Source organism: Amphiprion ocellaris, chromosome 9, assembly GCF_022539595.1.
Source record: "Amphiprion ocellaris isolate individual 3 ecotype Okinawa chromosome 9, ASM2253959v1, whole genome shotgun sequence".
Taxonomy (NCBI): Eukaryota; Metazoa; Chordata; class Actinopteri; family Pomacentridae; genus Amphiprion; species Amphiprion ocellaris.
The window spans coordinates 10,008,500-10,029,247 of NC_072774.1; the positions used below are offsets into that span (position 1 = coordinate 10,008,500).

The following is a 20,748-nucleotide window of genomic DNA, read 5'->3' on the forward strand; positions in this document are numbered from 1 at the left end:
CACATCAGCATGATTATAAGCATCCTCTGGTAAATTAACAACCAGATACTGATGTCTCTCACCATATGGACTTCAGGAGATGACTGGGGGATGATAAACTGTGACCTACTGGTTGGGTTCTCTCTGTTCTCATGTTTCTTACATGTTTGTCCCCTGACAGCCGGGTCCTAATGTTTTTTGAGCAACACACCATACTATGACGTTTTTACAATGATGGTTCTACTATGGAACCAGTTTGACATGTTCAGGTGTTCTTTGTGTGAAAACTCAGAGATTTCAGGTATCAGAAGGTGGTTTTCAACTTTCTTTGTTAACTTTCTGCTTCAACTTTAAACTAAATTTCCTTCACTAACCCAGCCCTCTGGACTTCCAGTAAGCTGTGTTCCTATTGGCTGTCCAGGTGGCTGCTAGGTGTTATCAGGAACACCTGAGCAGCTCAGTGTCTTCCTGCTTTATTTAGCTGCAGACAAACATTTCCTCTGTTTCTCTTCACCACTGAACTGGGTTTGGCTCCATTGCTTTAATTTGTTCTTTAGGCGTTGGCTTGCAGCTTCCAGCAGTAAAATAGACTTTAATGTGTTTCTTGGTGTGTTTTAGGGCTTTGTACTGGATAGTTGTCTTGGTAAATGTGGTTCTTTAGCCACAGTTAGCACATGGTGCTAATGTGTGCAGTGATTAGTGGATTTGGTACAGCTGAGTTGTATCTTTATCTTGGCTGTAGTGAGTCTTCAGAGGTTTTTGGTCAGACACATTCTGTATTCTTGTTTGAGAACCAGCGTTGGTTGTCCAGAAGGTAAGAGTTCCTGTCCTGATTCTCTGTTCTCAGAGGTTCTCTGGTAGGCTGCAGGAGACTTTAGCGTTTGGGTTGTGCTAGTTTGGTTTTTGTATGGTTTCATCTGGACGACTATCTTGAGGCCCCTCCATGTGGTTTAGTGAGGTTTTCTGCAACAGTTCTACAAAGCAACCTGCAGCAGAAGAGACTTTGAGAGTTTTTAGGAAGTTCTGGAGACCAGACTTTAGAGCAGCAGAAACATTTGTCAGCAGTTTGAGCAGGAGAAGGTGAGCTTCAGAGTAGAAATGAGAAGGAAACCTTCTTGACCCGTGTGGTGAGGTCCTGTACCAAGAGTTTGAGCAGGTTGTGAAGAGTCTGTAGTTCTTTGGTCTGAAAGCACAAGAAGAGTCGACTCATTAAAGGAGAAAACAGGAGATATTGTTGGTTCTTCTGTCGTTCTGCAGTTTCCTTAGACTGAATATCAAGTTTATATTTTAAATGATTTCCCATGTGAGCCCAAGAAGACTTCAATAAACTCCCTCCATCCCCTGGACACAACATATTTTATTACCATGTTAAATCTTTTTTTTTGTTTGTTTTTGAGTTTTAATCATAGTTTTAGCATAGTTTTTTCTCTTTGCTTGTTTAGTTTTGTAATCTGTGTGAAAGGTGCTAAACAAATAAAGCTGAATTGATAAACTGAATAATTGACTAACTCATGATTGTGACAACAGAAGTATTTTCACTGTGATTTAAGGGTTTGTTTCAATTTTAAGGTTGGGGTTAAAATGACAGAAAAAAAGATTAGAGATATAAACTAACAGTAAAAAAAGCAATTAAATCAAAGCAAAAAACCTTTAATATAATAGAACTTTTAAAAAGAAAATTAAACATTAAATACAATTAAATTATATCAGATGAAATATTTAATTAGATAATTAAATGGAAGACACAAAGCATGTAATTATGAAATTAAACAAAAAAATGTAAACAAAAATATTAAACATTAAAGATGAAATATTTTAGATAATTAAACATTTAAAAAATACAATTAAACAAGAATATTACACATTTAGAAAAATACAAAACATTTAATTAGATTATTAAACCTTTAAAAGTCAAAACATTTAATTAAAAAATTAAGTGTTTAATTAGAAAATTACATCTTAAAGACAATAAAACTTTAAATAGGAATTAAACAGAAAATACAATGAAGGATTAAAAAAGAAAATTAAACATTAAAAGGTGGTAAAACATTTAAAAAGAAAAACCTTAAAGATTTAATCGAAAAATTAAACATTGGGAAAGAAAAGGAAATTTTTCAAACAAGCCGATAAAACATTTGAAAAAACAACAAAAACATTAAAAAGACAAAACATTTCGAAATCAGATCAGACATTAGAACAGAATAAAAGGTGAGAAAAGAGCAAAACTAAACATTTACGAAGAATCAAACTAAAGATAAAACCTTTGAAAGGTCACCAGTTAAACTTTAGAAGATCAAATTAAACAGAAGAAACAATAAAATGATCAAAAGAGCAAAAACAGATAAAGGCCTTTAAGTGTTTTCTAGTCTGAAATGAAAACATCAAGTTGTTTCTTCAAACATTTCCTCTTTCTATGTTCTTGGTTTGATTGTAGACAGTTTACTAAGAACTCATTTCAGAAAACTGCTTTCCAGATAAAGTCTAATAGTAGTTGACGGCATTTATCAAACTAATGTTACCTTCTGATCTCCACAAACTTTACTGTTCAGTGAAGAGAATCAAAGTTTGTTTAGGATTTCTAAAAAACCCACAGGTGAAGGTCTGAGAAGAACTCCAATTGATGGTCTAAATGTGAAATCAAGACTCATGGTCACAAGTTTTAAGGCTTCTGTTAACCATAAAGTTCAAACTAACAGAGAAGTACTGAGAAACTTGTAAAATTTCAGCCCTCAGACTGTCTGAAGGTTCAAACGAACAGAGAACTACCCAAGAACTTAGAAGATATCAGTCCTCGGGCTGTCTGAAAGTTAAATCTAACAGAGACGACTGTGGGACTTAGAAAATTTCAGCCCTCAGACTGTCTGAAGGTTCAAACTAACAGAGAACTACTCAGGAACTTCGAAGATATCAGTCCTTGGACTGTCTGAAAGTTAAATCTAACAGAGAACTACTGTGGGACTTAGAAAATTTCAGCCCTCAGACTGTGTGAAAGCTCAGGTCCTGAGGACTCGGGAGGTGTGGAGGCTTGGAAAGTCTTGGAACTGAGGGTTCCACCCTCCAGCACAAAGGCTGAAGTCCAACCTCCTGAGAAAAACGGTCGAGTCGAGATTCGAGTTAAAAAAAAAAACTCGAAAATGACAAAAAATAGATGATAAATGCGCAAAAACCAGAAGAATTTGTATCTGAGCGAGTAGCTCAGGAGGATAAGAGGAGAGACTACAGAGCGGAGGGTCGCAGGTTCAAGACCCACCACCGGCCTTTTTCTTTCTTTGTCTTTGTCAGAACTTTGAGAAAATTTAAGAAGTGTCTGGTCTTGAACCAGCGACCTGCAGCTCCATAGGCAAATCCTTAACTCACTGAGCTACAGATCAGATGAAAAGAAATAATTTCGTCGTCCCTTTGGCATCGTAGTTTCCAAGTGACCACACGGGTGGAGCCAAGGCGGAGTCTGGGTGGAGTCAGGGCGGAGAGTAGGCGGGGAGGTGGGTGGCGGCCTCCCCCCTCTACTCCCCCACCTCCCCCTACCGCCCACCACACCTTCACCCGCCCAACGAGTTCTTCGAGTCTCGATGAGTTCCTCGAGTCTCGACAGGTTTTCCCCGAGTTTCTTGAGTTTCCACGAGGTCGGAGGCAGAACAAGTTGTCATGAAGAGGTGTTGAAGTCGGCCAGGATGGACTGACTTTTTACAGCGACTAGAAGGAAGACGCCTAGAAGAGCAGGTCTTTAACCACCATCCATGAAATCCATGGAGTCGGCTCCAGAGAAATGAAAGAAGGTCAACTTTTATCAACCTCCATCCAGATGTTCAACTCGATATCTTTACATTGAGATTTTTAGCACCACAAACCTTTAGTATCACACTTTATTATCCTTTATTAGGACTTTCATGGAATCCACCAGCAGATTTAGTTTTTCTTGACAAACTTTATTCTTGTCGTCGTGGGACTGCAGTATTTAAAACTGTTCCTTCTATCTGACCTCATGTTTATTAGTTTTAGTGGAGAAAGTTATTTTAGTTGTCGATTAATCTCTTAAAAACCAAGTAATAAATTGGATTAGTCAAGAGGTTTAAATTTACTTTGTCATATTTTAAATATGACAAAAAAAAGTAAAAATAAAGCATCGTGAGACAATTTGACCTGTAATTGGCATTATATAAATAAAATTGAATTAAAATTATGTATCTTGTAATGTTGGAGTAATTCAGCCATATATGTTGGAAAACACATTTTCTTTGTCCATGAATCTGTCGTTTTCTCCAGTAATTCATTTCTTGTTTTGGTTTATAAAATATCAAGCCCAAATATATTCAGTTTACTGTCATAAAAACCAAAAAGATTTACATTCATGATGCAGGAATCAGGCAGTTTTTCACTTTTTATCTTAGTTTAGTCAGAAAGATAGTTGATAATGTGTGAATTGTTGCAGCTTGTGAGCCGTAGAAGGTTTTAATCTCTGGGGCCAAATGTCAAAAAACATTTAGAAACCAACATCAACAAAACACTCAACAAAGATTTGAACATCATTAAAGGGAAATCCAACTTTTGCATGACAATGTCGAATTAAAGGACATTTATTTCCAATATAAATGTGTGATATTCATCCTCTGGAGCTTTCTCTTCACATCACTTCCACCTGCACTGGTTTGGTCAGGAGCATGTGCAACAAACATTTGAAAAACTGCACTTTAACATCAATGAATGACACTGAAGTTTAATCTCTACATAAATGAGACTGAGTCTGGATGTGCTGCTGTCATTAACTGCTAAGTTTAGGGAAAGTTCAAACAAAAGAGGACAGTTCAGAGAAGACTTGAGAATGAGCTTATTTTGAACAAACATCTCAGACTTTCTGAGCTTCAGCACCTCTAGCAAGATATTTTAACAAGTAACTCAAGAGATCCAGAAGCTGGAGAGAGTTAGCTTTAGCTGAGCCAAAGAACATGTGGGACGCTAACCTAGCAAACATTTCAGACTTTTCTCTGTGAATTCTGAGAAATAATTTCCTATTTAATGACAGAGCTACACATCTTAACTCAGTCTCATTAAAACAGACTCTAATTCAGTGTCATCCATCCATATTAAAGTGCAGTTACCCAAAATGTTTGTTGCATGAGCTCCAACAAAACCTGTCCAGGTAGAAGGCCACTTTGACAAACAGGAAGTGGAAGATTCCAAGCAGATTTATAGAAGGGGGAACCGGACTGTACTAAGTGTGGTCGAGTATAAAGGGGTGTTTTGTGGGTTTTTAAGGCTGATAATGATTATTAGTGAGACATTTGGAGTAGATATTCATTTGCAGTAAATGAAAGTATTTAAAATCTTGAGTTAAATTTAGAAGAACACAAACTCTAACAGAAAACTTTGTTGATACGTTTTTGTTTTGTTTACAGATGTTAAGTTAAAGAAGTCTTATTTGTTACATATAACCAATCAAATCAGTCCAGAAGACAGAGCGACCACAGGTAGATAAAGGTTCAGAGCCAAAGTAGCACCATTTTTAAATGTATTTATTACCGTCAATCAGTAAAAAAATAAAATACTGATAATCAGTAAATCAGTCAGCACACAATTACTACAATTCTACAATGTATGTCTCTTTCCTTTGACTTGTTATTTGTACAATATACGATGTATATGATGGCGTTTTTTCATACCAAAGGCTGTACTATGATGTTTTCTAAGAGACATAATGTGCTACTCTGGTTGTTCTGGCCCTGGGCCACTGCACTCCTCCTCTGTTGTTTTCTGGATTGTACTCAGCTGCATGCCTTCGTCCACCAGGCCTCTGTTGACTCGTCCCGCCTGCCGTCTCTGGAGCTGAAGCTGGATTGGAACAGACCAAAGTACAGTCCAATCACGATGCCAGCTGCCTCTCAAAAGGCTCCTTCATCTGGCAGGTGGCAGCACTTCTTCTGAGGGGAAGCTGAGCTGGCCCGGCAGAACTTTGGAGATGTGTTCCAGTGGTTGGTGGATGTGTGGGGAGATAGAGAGGGACCTTTGAATTGTTCAGAAAGGAAAACAGGGAACCCACTGGTAGTTTTAGTTTAGGGTGCTACTGCGGTGTGTTTTGGGGTTTTAAGAGGTGAACAGGAAGAGGTTTTTTTTTTATATCGATTATCTTTTACTTTGTTCCTGGTTGGAATGCCCATCAATGTCAACATGAAGTTCACTTTTAGTTCTGTTTATTTATTTTTATTTTACTAACACTCATTTGTTTTTAACCCCCTCACATGTTGTGTTATAAACGTACTCTTTCAAATAAATTCTCATCTAACCCTCTGGAAACCAGCGTTTGGACTGTTTTTGTGTTGCTCCTCACCTACTGACAGCTGTGGACTAAAGGCTATACTCTGACGTTTTTAGAGCGACATGCTATACTATGATGTTTGTTGGGCGGCACACTATACTATAGGCTTTTTTAATTGACATATTACTGTGACTTTTTTTGTTTTAGTCTTTTTTTTGTTTTTTTTTTAGCAACATATAAGAATTCGAACAGTTTTAAAACTTACTATACTTTTACTTGTGCAATGAAATTATTATTCTATGGCATTTTTTAGACGAAATACTCTGATGTTTTCTTGAATTACATACTATTTTGACAATATACTGCACTATGACATTTTTTGAACCACATATCATACATGACAATTTTAGGCAACATCCTATCATTTTGCGCTTTTTGAACCACATAATAATCAGTTGGTTTTTTTTGCTGACATGCTGTACTATGAACTACAGGCCATACTATGTTATTCTTGAGTAAAGCATACTATACTTTGACATTTTCTGAACTACATCCTATACTATGGCGTTATACACAGAGTGCTTTGGTTACATGTTGATTTATAATCTAGATTTTTTTCTGTTTTGTTTTTTGACGGGATTACCACAGACCTGACCGTGAACACCGTTGACACCCACCTCAGGGAGACTAAGATCTCAAGGCTGCTTGGTCATGGTCTTTCTGGCACGTACTCTTCCAAGATGAGCCGGGAAGTTTAACACTGATGGAATGACACCAGGTCTAAGCCGACAACTTCCAATTTCTCCTCAACCCATAGTCTCTGGGAAACCTACATGGAGTAAGAAAAGTAGACAGAGAAGTAATTAAGTCTGTACACAACATATTAAAAAGAAATCATGCTAATAAATTAAGTACAAAGAACCGAATTCGCCAATATACTGGAGACCAGAGCTATTTAATTTGATAAGTATAACCTTGTTTAGTAACATTTCAATTATTTGAGAGCAATCCTAAAGAACTGCCTGTAATCCCAATCATAAAATGGGTTTGGAGGAAGAACATAGATGGTAATCTGGATATACATGAGTTAGGCTTTATAACTACTATTGATAGTATTGGTGGTAGTAATAGCAATGTGACTACTACTAGTAGCAGTGGTGGTACACTACTGCTGCTGATACTGGCACTGCTACTACAAATTGTAATACTATTACAAATGCTGATACTACTTCTACGACTCGAACAGCTATTTATACTACTACTGCTGCTTGTACTTTTAATATTACTACTACTGCTTGTACAACTATACTACAGCTACTATTAACCATTTAAGCGCCAAAGTCGCAATATTGCAACAAGCAACATTGCTGAACATAACAAGCCATAGCTGCAAATATGGTGCCTCATGTAGTTAGTACTTTACACCAGGAGATGGCGGACATCTAGGACTTCATTCTGAGCATCATTTGTGGGCGTGTTTTCATTCAAAGTTTTGGAGTTTATGGAGTTTGAAAACCGCCTCCCGGTCGAGGAGACGAGGGTCGCAGTCGGCGCGTAACAGAGCGCAAGACAGCGAGAGAAAACTCACCATGCCAAGAGGTCTGTTCGCTGTTGACAAAGTATTAGTAGTAATGGCTGACTCAGATTCTGAAGAGGGATATTCACCCTCTGATGAAGATGTTCAGTCGTCCAGTGAGACAGAAAGTGACGCTGTGTCCGTGCGCCATGACAGTCCACAAGCAGCACATACTGGAGCCGATCCTTTGCTTCACCGTGTCCGGGGTGGCAGGAGGGGACGTGGTGGGTGTAGCAGGGGTGGTCAAAACACCGCTAATGGTGAGGTGGGTAGCGGGGACGCAAAAAACCACGGAAATAGCGGCAGACGCGTGCGAAAATGCACTGATAATAGCGGCGGCACCGCTGTAAATGACGATCGTGATGGCTGGGTTTGCTTGAGAGATGAGGAACAGTATCACAGGTGGATCAGACATTTTGATGAGCCTGTTGGGTATCGTGGAGACAGGAATCTGACAAATTCTGAGCCAAGCAATGCCATCTTGATCGATAAACATCTGTAAAAGTTATGTAATCCATATGTCCGCCGCCTAGTGACGTCATAATATGCAAATTGGATGAGTGAATTTACTCCCATCACAAACTTTGGATCATACTGATGATTTTATTCATTTACCGTATGCCTTTATCTCTAATCATTTCAAAGTTACAAGAAACTGAATATTTTATTGAAAAAAACTGTGGCGCCTAAAGGGTTAATCGTCTGGTATTTGCTTGTCAAGCTGCTAGCTCGCCTTCGCGTTTTGCTAGTGGCTAACTAGTTAGCTCTCATAGACTGGAAGCTCTCAATAAGATTTAATACTGGAAAAAGAGCCCAAAACTATTCTTACCTATGAAAAGTCATTCCAAGTTTCCTTGTCTCAATCGTACGACGCAGTGTGTAATTGTATGCAGCACAGTGAGACGGCATACTTGTTTCCGTTTTCACGCCGTCTACATCAACGGAATGCACTGAAACTTTGCCCCCACTAGCTTAGCCTCGCAGTACCACGCAGCTCAAAGGGGCGTGTCCTATCTACTCATTCATATCTATGAGAACAAGGGTAGCTGCACATAAGGACGCCTGTCAATGACGTTGATTAGCTGCGTAAATACCATTATATACAGTCTATGGTAAATGCGTATGTGAATCGCATCATTGGCTGCAGCAGCCAGTCACCGGTCACTCACTGACTCACATTGAAAAATAGCACAGAATGAATTGTTACGCGTTTATTTTATTTACAATTTAGGTTGGATTTTTTTTTTGTGCGCAGCGCAGATTTTCTGTGCACGGAGACCGTGTCAGCAGTGCGCAATTGCGCACGCGCGCAGCTTGGGGGTACAGTGGTATAAAACATATCTGAATTTGTTCTGGGTTACAAAAGAAATGCAGCTTCTTTTCACACAGTATGTGTTCTGCAAATGCTTTGAGGAAGGTTTTATTGTTCTGCAAGGACACCAAAGGTCACCTTTTTTTCAAAAACAGTTTAAGTGTGAAATATTTGCTAGGGTACACTGGGGAAAAAAGCATGTTTGAAAAACTGGAAATTTGCCAGAAAAAATACTCTACACGGTGGAATATTCAACCATTTAAAAACAGTAAAAACTGAACATAACAGCAGATATACAGATATATATATATAGCTAAACAGGGAAAGTCTTTGGAATAACAATTTAAAAATTGAAAAAATGAATTCCAGCAAACATCTGTAAAATAATTATATTTTTTGCTGATTTAACTACATTAATAATAGTGTTAGTTTGCCTGTTTTTTATACAGTTATAACATGTAAATTAATACTGTTTTTCTGTGATTTTAGTAGTTATCTGTAATTTAAGATAACAAAGAGAATGTTCAAAAACTTTCACTAAATGCTGTTTTCTAGCTCAACTTTACAGTACTTTGTCTGATAGCATTTTTAGCATTTCTCTTTTGAGATGTTGCCAAAATTCATTAAATAGCTGTGAAACCCCAGCTGTTTGTCAAACCCCAACAAATGTTCATTTTATTATCTATTTTATTTCCAATTTAATAACTTATTTTATTTTTGTTCAGGAGCTTTAAGTCTGCTATTTTATAAACCCCACAACCACATGACATTTCTTAAATCTGTTAGAAAATAGAGTAGCTGCAGTTTGAGAGCCTCCAAATCAATAATGTGGAATTCTTTTAAAGGTCCCATATGGTGAAAATCCGTCTCTGCTGTGTTTGTGGTTTGTTAGAAACCTTGAAGTGTAAAATAAAAGCTATTAAGATACGAAGACATTTACTTTTGCCATCTCTGTGGTATTTTTAGACAAAAAACTGAAAGACGCAGTATAGCGACGTGAGAATTTGATTAATTAGCTGAAAAGGGGCACAATATGGGACCTCTAAAGACAAAAATAGACCCTCTCTATGCAGACGTAGTTAGACCTAAAAGGGACTGATTAACGCACCGAGATTAGGAGGCTGTTGAAAAGATGTCAAGAATGGATGCTTTTATCGGTTCTCACGTGTTGGAGCATTCAGAGTCTGATAATGCTCTAAAACCTTCACATACAGCACAAAGAGAGACACTCATACAGGAATCGACATCCTGTGATTAGTTCCTTTCACTTGTCGAAAGCAAAACTTGTTTTTTCAAAATGGATGTGGGCTGTAATCTCCTTCTCGTTAAACTAATAGCAGGGATGAGCAAGGATTCTCAGGTACCTGCGCTGGTCCTCTAATGGCAAAGTGAGTCAAATTAATCTCAGCAACCGGCTCATCCACTCACAGGAATGTTCATATGGCTTTCATGGGCTTTTGTTTTGGGAACACAGTCTATGTTTGCGATTCACACCACACATGTGTAATAGACTCTTGACAGGCTGCATGATACATTCATGAGCAGAAACATCGTGCTATTAAATTTACAGCCTCACAAATTTAGCTCATTTGGCTCTGCATTGATTGTGATGTGGCAGCTCGGAGTCACCCTGCTGCTTGTTCAATTAACTTGTCATTTCCAGTTGTACTGAGTGTTGTTTCTCAAGTATGTCTCAATCAAGACATCTTAGGGTTTTTGATTACTTTAATGCTTTGGGAGGCTGGGTTTTTTTTCCATCTATTGGTCCATCATAATGGGAATCTAAAGAATATTGTGCGGCAAGAACCTGTTGTCCAAATCGATCCCCTCGTACTCGGCTAGACACAGTCTCTACACATTTTGGAGAAAACGCCAAAAAATGTAGAGATGTAGAGAGAGAGGATGGATTGATATGAAATGTAGCATGAAACACAACAAGGTGTTGTGCACAAAGCACTTCAAAAACACTTTTTCTTCCATCATTGCTGTGGTGAAATGACAGAGTGGGTGTCTGTGTGACATGCAACCCACATTATTTCTTGCACCATATAGAGATAAAAAGAAACACTTACAGACCCAGACAGTGCATTGTTTACAGCTTGTATTTCCAGGTGAAAATGAGCCTACGGTGTACACAAGAAATGAGACCTCTCCAGTTTAAAATCAATTTAATGATTCAACATTGTATTCCTTCCTAATAATTGCATAGCTTTTAAGTTGAACAGTTGAATATCTGCTTTTGCGTAAAATTACACCTCAGATTTCATAGAATGAAAATGCATGCAACAAAAGTCAGTATCAATTATTTTAAATGAACAGATTTCTGTTTCATTTCATTTCAGCTGCTCTTTTCTGGAAGTTTTTTTTGCAGCCCTTACTTTTCTCATTAAAATACCTCAAGGGTGTTCTGTTGGATTGAAGTCAGGAGACATCCTTGGCCAGGTCATTGTTTTCGATTTTTCTTCTTTAGGATGTCCGGTGTGATTTTGGCAGTGTGTTCTGAATCATTATCATGATGGAAAATTCCTTTTCTGCCAAGTGTCTGCAAACTGGGAATCATCTTGTCAGACAGTATTTTAGGATATCCACTGACATTCCTGTTGGCATCTATAAATGTCACCTGCCTAACGCGTTTTGCATTTGTCAGCCATGTGTATCACACGCCCACCTCTGTGCTTCACTGTCAGGAATATGCATTCGCTGTGGTAGTTGTGGCCAGATTCACGCCAAACATGCTGGATCCCACCTGATGCATTTAATCTTGCAGCTTACTGCCTCAAAGCAAGCAAGGGTTTTTCTTTTAGGGTCCATAGAAGTTGACAGTTATGCAATTATCTTCACACTGTATGAACTGTCACAGAAACTCTGAGTTCTTTTGATAACCCCTGTTCAAGGTTTGAAGCACCAGTCCAGCTATTTTTCAGAGGTAGACTTTAAAAATAGTGCACCGTCCATGGAGTCATTTTAGAAGGACGTCCACTGCAGCCTTGATTAGCAGCACCAGGTCTCATTCTATGACCCCTAATTAATGCTGCTACTGGGCTCCATCTGATTTTTAGTTGGTCACTGATCTTCATGTATCATTTTTATCATTTTCCATTTTGTGAAGTCATACCCTAACCCTAAGCCCACACAGCCCATACAACCTAAACTGAGTCAGTACAGTTCATTTTATAACCGTGTTCATGCAGTTAGGCTGATTGGAAATCACAGGTAAAAATGTTTTTAGTTGTACGTCATAGATTACAGGTGTATTCACTTTTGTTGCATTAAGTTGCAACTTCAGGGCCTGTATTTTCCACTTAGACTTTCTAAAGCATTTTTTAAATTGTTAATAAGAATAAATACGCAACTTGTCAACTTAGAAATAATACAGTTATAAAGTGATGATACAATATGAAAACATTTAGCGTTTCAGTGATTTTTCATAAGGACACATTCACCTCTGTTATATACTGTACTGTACTATATTGAGGTTCATCTGTTGCATTTGAGAAATACTGATCTGCAAAAGTGTATGACAAACCTCTCAAACAGATTTGTTGACAGTATGTTGACAGTAATTCATGTTTATATCGTCACTCGTCCTGCTTTATGAAGAGCTGTGGTGCCAAAACAAGAACAAATTCCCCTGATGTTACTGGTCCATTAAGTAACACATGGAGCACTAAATGTATGAAATACTCCACTGTCTACATAGCTGAGCATGTTGTTTGGCTTCAGCCTCTTGAAAGCTTAAATAAGAGAATGGCTTACCCTGAGAAAACACGTACTTTCTGTTAGCGTGTCCACAGGAAAGCAAACAGGGTATTATTAGCAAATGAACAGCTCTCTTCCTGTTAAGCTGCCGGTACTCCATCGCCTGCAGAACACATTTGTAATTACTGGTGATTGCCTTGATAAATTGGAGTCCTTGTCTAGCGGGTTGAGGGCTACCAACAGCTGTGCAGGGGCTTGAAAGGAGGTCTAATCTCGTGACGTGACACGTGTTTACAATTGAGTTGTGTTGACCAGATAACAGCAAGTATGAGGCCTGTTTATGAAGCACTATGGTGTGTGACTCACCCCTTCACTGAACCATGCTGCCACTGTGGCATTGATTGCTCGTTAATTATGCCCATGTTGATTATGATGATATAGAGTACCTCAGTGGACGGCATTTTGATACAAAATGATTGATCCTGTCAACGAATTAAATTTGCTTGCCTCAAATCTCAAGGGTTGTGTGATATTGTTTAGGGAAACATTGAGAAGACAAAAGTTGCAAAAATATGAAATGCAGTATGTCATTATTAATAAAGAAAGCCTTAAAAAGCAACAAAAGACAACATCACATAAAAGCAAGTCTGTAAAGATAGGCTTTAAGAAATGACTTAAAAGAAGTCACTGACTCTGCAAGTCTCATTTCCTGATTCCACATGTCATTCCAGAGCATAATTCACCTTCAGATTTTAGTCCTAACTTTGGAGGAGTCAGAAGATCCCCATCTGAGTATCTAATGCTCAGAGCAGGTTCATATGGGGTCAATGTTTCGGCAACATTAGGGCCAGACCGTGACAAGCTTTAAAAATATATCTCAAAATCAATTCTAAATCGAACAGAGAGTCGATCAAGAGAAGCCAAGACTGCGATGATGTGATGATGTTAGCTGCTACCATTTGGCAGCGAGAAAGTGGCTTTTGGTTTATGCAAGATTGGAGGTGGTTATGGTATTCGAGATTAGAGAAAATAAATGCATAAATGACTTTTGTTGGTCAGAGTGTCACATCATTGCTTTGATTCTGGAGATTTTAATCTGTTTATTCATGTATTTTGCTGTAGTGCAAAGGTTAGAATGGAAATATTTCTTCCAAATTTCTGCCAACAGGCTTCACATTAGCAGACAGGAGACCAAGGCTGCTCTCAGTGAGATTGATACAGTTTGGGGGACTAACAGTTAAAGAAAATGTTGTGCTATCGAGTTGATATCACTGAGGAAATTTGAAACAGTAGCTAAGTGACCTTCACAGGTCACCACATCTAAGGAGATGGTGTACACCGATGAGCCACAACATTATGATCACTGACAGGTGAAGTGAATAACAACGATCATCTTGTTATTATGCAGTGTTCTGCTGGGAAACCTTGAGTTCTGACAGTCGTGGATGTTTGACATGTACCACCCACCTAAACATTGCAGGTCAAGCCCCTAGTTTCAAACAGAGATAAAGTGAGGGGACACTACACCCTCAGTTTTTTTATTTGCCAACTTGTAGTTGTCACTTCCGGCAGATGCTGATTGAATCACATGAGGCGATGCATTGAATATTAACCCACAAAAGATTTTATACATTTAGTAAAATCAGCAGAGTTCACATTTGCTGTGTGCATTTGTAGTAAGCATGAAAAGCTTGATAAGAAACAATACGATTTAAAGTGTGTTACATGATTTTAAAAGCTGCACAAATGTAACATTATTATCTAATTTTGACCTGTTGTGGGGAGGACATTGCAGTTTTTTTTCCATAAATCTAGAGGACATATTTATAACCCTGGGGAAGGCCTTGCTTTGTACCAAAGTGAAATATAAGATTCAGCCTTCCCTCCACTCCATCTCTCCCTGAGCATTTTTCAGTCCATTATAACTGCTGGCAGATGGCACTCAGTTTCAATCTGTGTCTCAGCTCTTCATTAGCGGGAAAAAAGCATCAAGGAAAACGGCTTCATAGCTCTTTGCACTTCTGGCATTTTGTAAACATTTCAGAGGACTATCTGATGGCCTGATGATCTGTCGTATTCCAAGCGTGTGTCACACAAAGCAGTGAACCAAATCGTCAAGTCCGTGAAAAGAATTTCTGCATAATCACTGTTCTTGTGTTGGGTGCGTGTTTAGTTTTGGGTTCTATGGCAGTGACTCAGTGCTGACAGGTTGTGCACTTTCAGCCAGGACGAGGTATCATGTGGAAAGCCTGATTTACATTATGTAGGCGTCTACTGTGAGCTGTACTGAGGTGTCTTTTATGAAATATTTATATGGCTGCAGCATTATGGTGTAATGGAGCTCAAGTTGTGGTTTTATCCAAGCTGCCAGATATAATTGTCTTTCACCAGGCCAAACAACAAATATGTCTTTGCAGCGATCTGAGGACCAAGACGTTTCCCTACTTCACCCTAACCCTTTTGTTGTTGGATAACCAATTCAAGCTATACTTTACTCAAAAAGAGGAGGACAGCAAAACTTTGCCTTTGATTGTCTAGTTTATTATCTACACAGCTAGGTTACAGTTTAAAACAGGAGTGAGTACACACTACTGCAATATCACAAAAATCTCAAACTATTCAAAATTGCATTAAATCTCAGTAACTGGATTAATTTGCACTTGGCAAGTAGTGTTTACTCATATGAATATCAGAAACCAAAAGTTTAGAAAGACTATATTTAAAACACAGGCCTCAAAGTAGGAATTTGATGCAAAGGGGAACACACCTGTGATTACAGACATACATGTTAGAAACAAAACAAACAAAACTGAGTACACTTGTGATTTCCTCTTTGCCCGATTACATGAATGTACTCATAAAAAAAATGAGCAATACATACCAGAACTTTCTCAGTTTTTGGGATTATGCGGTGTGTCGATCTGCATGTCTTTATCATGGCTCCACATTGGAAACAATCACCACAGGACCTGAAAAATCACATTGTAAGACTTCAAAAAAATGGAAAAGGATACAGGGAGATTGGTGAGAAACTACAAACTCACCAAAGCACAGTTGCAGCAGTAATCAGGAGTTACAGAACGAAACCTATAGCACTTAGGACTGCTAATGGAAGCAATGGTGGTCATCCTCCTAAAATGGTGCCATAGATAGTGCACTACCTGCACAATGTAGCTCTGAAAAATGGATGGGGAGCTCCTTAAGACTTGGCACAGAGGTTATCAACAGATATCAGAGTTTCAGCGAGAATGGCATTGCATAATAGCAGCTTCTAAGAACAGCGTCCAAGAAAAACGCCATTGTTTGTTTTTCAGCATAAAACTGCAACCACATGACAAGAAGCCTGATAAATATTGGGGGCTCATTTTTTTCATTAGATGAGAAGATAAACTTGTTCAGCTTAGATGGGGTCCTATAGACCAGAACTACCACAGTGAATGCATTGTCCTGACAGTGAAGCACGGAGGTGGGAGTGTGATGATATGGAGCTGCATGAGTGCAAAAAATGTTGAAGAGATGACATTTATAGATGCATCATGAATGCCTGTGGATGTGCCAAAACATTGTCTGACAAGATGACTTCCAGTCTGTAGAAACTTGGCTGAGGAGAAATATCCCAGCATGACTACCATCCAAAGCACACTGCCAATATCACACAAGTTTTCTAAAGAACAAAAAGGAGAAATCTGACCTGGCCAAATACGCCGCCTGAATTGAATCCAAAAGAAACATCGTTGGGGTATTTTAAGAAGGGAAGAATAATACAGCTCTTCCAGAAAAGAGCAACTGAAAAGCATCTATAAAGAATGAAATTTGTTCAACATTGATATCCTCTAGTGTTGTACAAGCAGTGAAAAAAAAAATCTCAGTAGAGTTCCTTCTACATGGCTTGCATTTTTCATTTAGTTAATCTCACTTCACTACGTCACCACCTCTGCTGTATACTGTAACCTAGCCGTGAGGATAATCAGCTACATGAGCAAAGGCCAAAGGTTTGCAGAATAGATAGCAGTATTCAACCTAGAAAATCAATCTCAGTCAAACAGTGAAGAAAATCTTGCTTTAAAACTACTGTTTGCGCTGAGCTTTTGATCTGGCAGCACAGAGAGCTGCTATTAATGCTTCACTGAGATTCTCTGTGTTCTCATTTGCCACTGTTCATTTAAGTGTATGAGAAACCATTAGTTAGGGTCAAAAGACAAAAGCATTTAATTATCTATGCGTCACTCTGCAGCTGGTCTGTGGTATCTCTAAGTGTGACTGTACATGTTGCATAGCAAATTATCTGATCCAAGCTCTCAAAACCCAGAACAAAGCTGTTTCTGCGGGGGGGGGGGGGGGGGGGGGGGGGGGATATCACAGTTGCAGTTTTCATACATGGCTCTACTGTAGATCTGATTGCTCGGCAGAGTAGATCACTTTGGTATTCATATTCTAAAAAAGGCCAACATACAGTGTAACCATGTCAGGAGCCAGCTCATAGTGTTTGACTGAATTATTCATTCTGTTGCTTTGTCTTTTACACAGTGAACATATAGGCAGAGCCATGTATATTTCATAGGGAACATGGTATAGTGCATGCTCTGCTCTGTGGCACAGAGGAAATCTTCAGCAAGCCCTGATCCTGTCATTTTCCCCATCGCAATTGTCGCTCTCTGTCTGAAGTCCTGGTGGGAGCGTTATGATGTCTTACATAGGAGCCACTGACAAATCTGGAATGAAAATCTCACAGTGCAGTCATCTGAGTGATATATTTCAGCATTTACAAGCATCTGAAAGAGAATGAGAAAGATTGATGCCATCTGATCAAGGTTTCTATTCTCTGGAAGATCATCAGTCATTCAGAGCGGAGATAGATTTTACAGTGTGCAAGATGTCAAAAAAAAGACCATATGAATATATAATCCATTGGTCAGAATTTTTTTTACAAAAGCCAACATTCATCATCTTTAACACATCTTCTATGGGCCTCACTGGCATTTACAGTGAGTGTGTTTCATTTAAGTGTTAACTGCATTTGTAATAATGTCTCTCACTCAGGATTTGTTTCTCCTCTGTTGACATTCCAATGTGAGCCACGCTGCCTGTCCTCAGTGGGGATCTAAATTATGTTTAAAAGACAGCCCAGTGGTTAATTGGATTCTTTTATTCTCCAAGATGAGTGTACAAAAAGTCATTAGTGATTTAAGTGGCCGATCTGAATGATTAACAGCTGTGATAGTGTAGCCGGTATTAATTTTATCTTGAGAGTCTTTCTGTGTGTTTGAGTCCTCATGGCAAAACCTCATCTTGGACACACCTACTGTAGCTTGAACTACCACAAAGGCAGTTATGTCTTTCTGTTTGTCTGTCTATGGATAGATTTTTGAAACATGACAGCATTGTAACCACACAGGATGCAGTGCTGTAATTTTACAGGTGTGTAGTTAGGATTGAAATGTAGAGTTTGAAGATGGGTTGAACAATTAATACTCATGTAATCGTGCCAAAACGTAGTAAGGAATTCTCAGTGTAGGAGCAGATTTGAAATATCCTCTGTAAATTACATTGGTGTCAGTGGGTTTCACTTTTAATTAATTGATTGTCTATTTTACCTCTATAAGGTAGGAACCTTTGTGGCTAGGTAGGGTTTCCAGCCGGAAGGGGACAAATCAGTTTTTGACCGCTAAACGCCTAACGCGGAATGCTGTACGCCGAACGTCAACTTATGAATGGGAATTTGTGCACTTTGGAGTTTTCTGGGAAACCAATAAAGACACAATGTTCAAGGCAAGTTAAAACGAGTTGGACTTTCATTCGTTAGTTCGGTTATTAAGCGCGTCAATTCCGTTTTTATGGTTCCCGGTTGGAGGCTCTCAGTGGCTTAAAGTATTGGCTTAGCCCCTTTAACACAAGTCAAAAACTGATATGAAAAGTTCAACAACGGCTGCTAGGACTTTGTTGTCGCGTTTTGCTGGTGAGGACGGGAGGACAAGGGAGGCATGGCGGTGGCGGAGGCTTGGAGGAGACACCTGAGCGGAGCATCACCTGTTTACCTGCGTTCCTGGACCCAGCTGCGGGAGAAGAGGAGAGACGCCGGTGAGGACGCGGAGGAGCTTCACGGTAGCGGCTTTGAATGATCAGTCTTCTGAAATAGGTATGTGTAGCGCTACCATTTATAATGATGGCCATCTAAAAATAGCGTGCACACGTTATGGTGTAATCCCAATGCATTAGTTGGTGAAGTGGAAAAACATTTTGACTGTGTATTAAGTGAACTGTCGGACTTAAATGGATGATTGCGCGTTGGGTGACGTCAGTGTGTCAGCTGTAGCCGGTAAGCTGGATACTGAGGCCGGCTGTAGTGATACACTGACTGGCAAACAGGTGGTTAAACTGACTGTTAAAGGACTTGCGGACAAGATAGACCGACTGCGATGTGGTAGAAAAACTAAGCTAAACAAAGCAACCGCTTTAAGAAAAACGATAAAAGATTTAATGCAAAGTGGTAAAACTGATGCGGTACGAAAATCTCTGAATGAGTTTTCTGAACTATGTGGTGAAATAAAGTGTATGCATGATTCTTTAATGGGGTTGTTACCACCAGAAGAAAAAGAAAGACGTGAAACATGGATGAAGGCTAAAATGATGTTTAACGATGAATTTGTTTACAGTGTTGGAGAGTGGGTAAAATCTAATGAAAAAGATGTGTCTGAAACTGGAAATAATACTGGTGTTGGTGGTGAACATGATAATATTGAACCCAATGACTGTGTCTCTAACGTGGGTAAATATTCAAACAAAAGTTACACAAGTAACAGGTCAAGTACTGCTTCCTCTGTAAAAATAAAAGTAGCTGCGGCAAGAGCTGCACTTTTGGCCTGAATGGCTGCTTTAAAGGAACGACACGCACTGGAGGAACAGGAGCAGCAAATCAAAAGGAAAAAGGAACAACTTGAGTTGAAGACGGAACTGGCTGCATCAGATGCTATGTTGGCAGTTTTGCAGGCTTCTGAGGGACAGGGCCGTTCTCAGGCATCAATGGATGACATGAACTCTTATTTTGAAAGAGAAAAAAGGAAACTGGTACAAAATGCACTCAGCCCAATGGCAAAGGAGTATGAGCCGGCATCCTGTAAAACACGAGCAAAGGGATTGGTCAATGCCACAATTTAAACAACCAGCAATGGAAACAAAACTCAGTTTTCATGAGTTTAAACACCACTATGTTGATGATTGTTGCAGCTGGTGTGATCCCGTCACAAGATAATCTTTAGTAGAATTAAAGTAGTATACTATATTGGCTTTACTGTAAACAAATGAATTGATCTTACTAGTATTGTCTGTGCTGGTCTGACCCAACAGATGTACACTTTGAGTGAAAGCCTGCCATTCCCAGGATGCATTTCACCTGACTTTCTCCCCTTCTACTACTCTGAGCAGCGGTCTACATGCTGCAAATGACAAATTTTGCATAAAGTAAATGTTCTTTGGTTGAATTTGCCCATTTAATGACAGCACTCTTCTCCATGTGAGCAACTGTTTCACCAAAACAGTTCACTTGTTACTATTTTGCAGGAGCACCATCACGCCATCCTGGGCTCAGCACCGCCAAAGGCAACTGTCATTAGTTTAAGGAAATACAAATAAGTGACTGCATTTTTTTTTTCTTCTTAGAGCAGAATGATGATGAGGTAAGTTCCAGTAGGTCTGGCTATAAGAGACTATGTCAGCATTGGCAAAGCCTGGTGTAGCTAATTCATCTGTACCACGGAGCACCATTATTGTCCAAAAAACAATGAAGACACATCACTGTCACAGGTGATTTATTCTGTCAAGAACCCCTCAGGGATCGAGAAATGGGCCCAGCAGAGACTGCACTTCCTGAGGAAGCTGAAACAAGCCTCTCTCCCCACCAGCATCCTCAGGACCTTCTACAGAGGTGTGCTTGAA

General features: G+C 39.1%; 1 long non-coding RNA gene across 1 annotated transcript; it reads right to left on the reverse strand.

Annotated features, from left to right (window-relative positions):
• Positions 1 to 4,134: 4,134 nt before the first annotated feature.
• LOC129349631 (uncharacterized) lies at positions 4,135 to 8,766 on the reverse strand. Its single transcript, XR_008602694.1, has 3 exons — positions 8,635 to 8,766; positions 6,907 to 7,058; positions 4,135 to 5,977 (listed from the first exon to the last, which is right to left on the reverse strand). It is a non-coding gene; the product is annotated as an uncharacterized LOC129349631 (long non-coding RNA).
• Between the last annotated feature and the right edge of the window lie 11,982 nt (positions 8,767 to 20,748).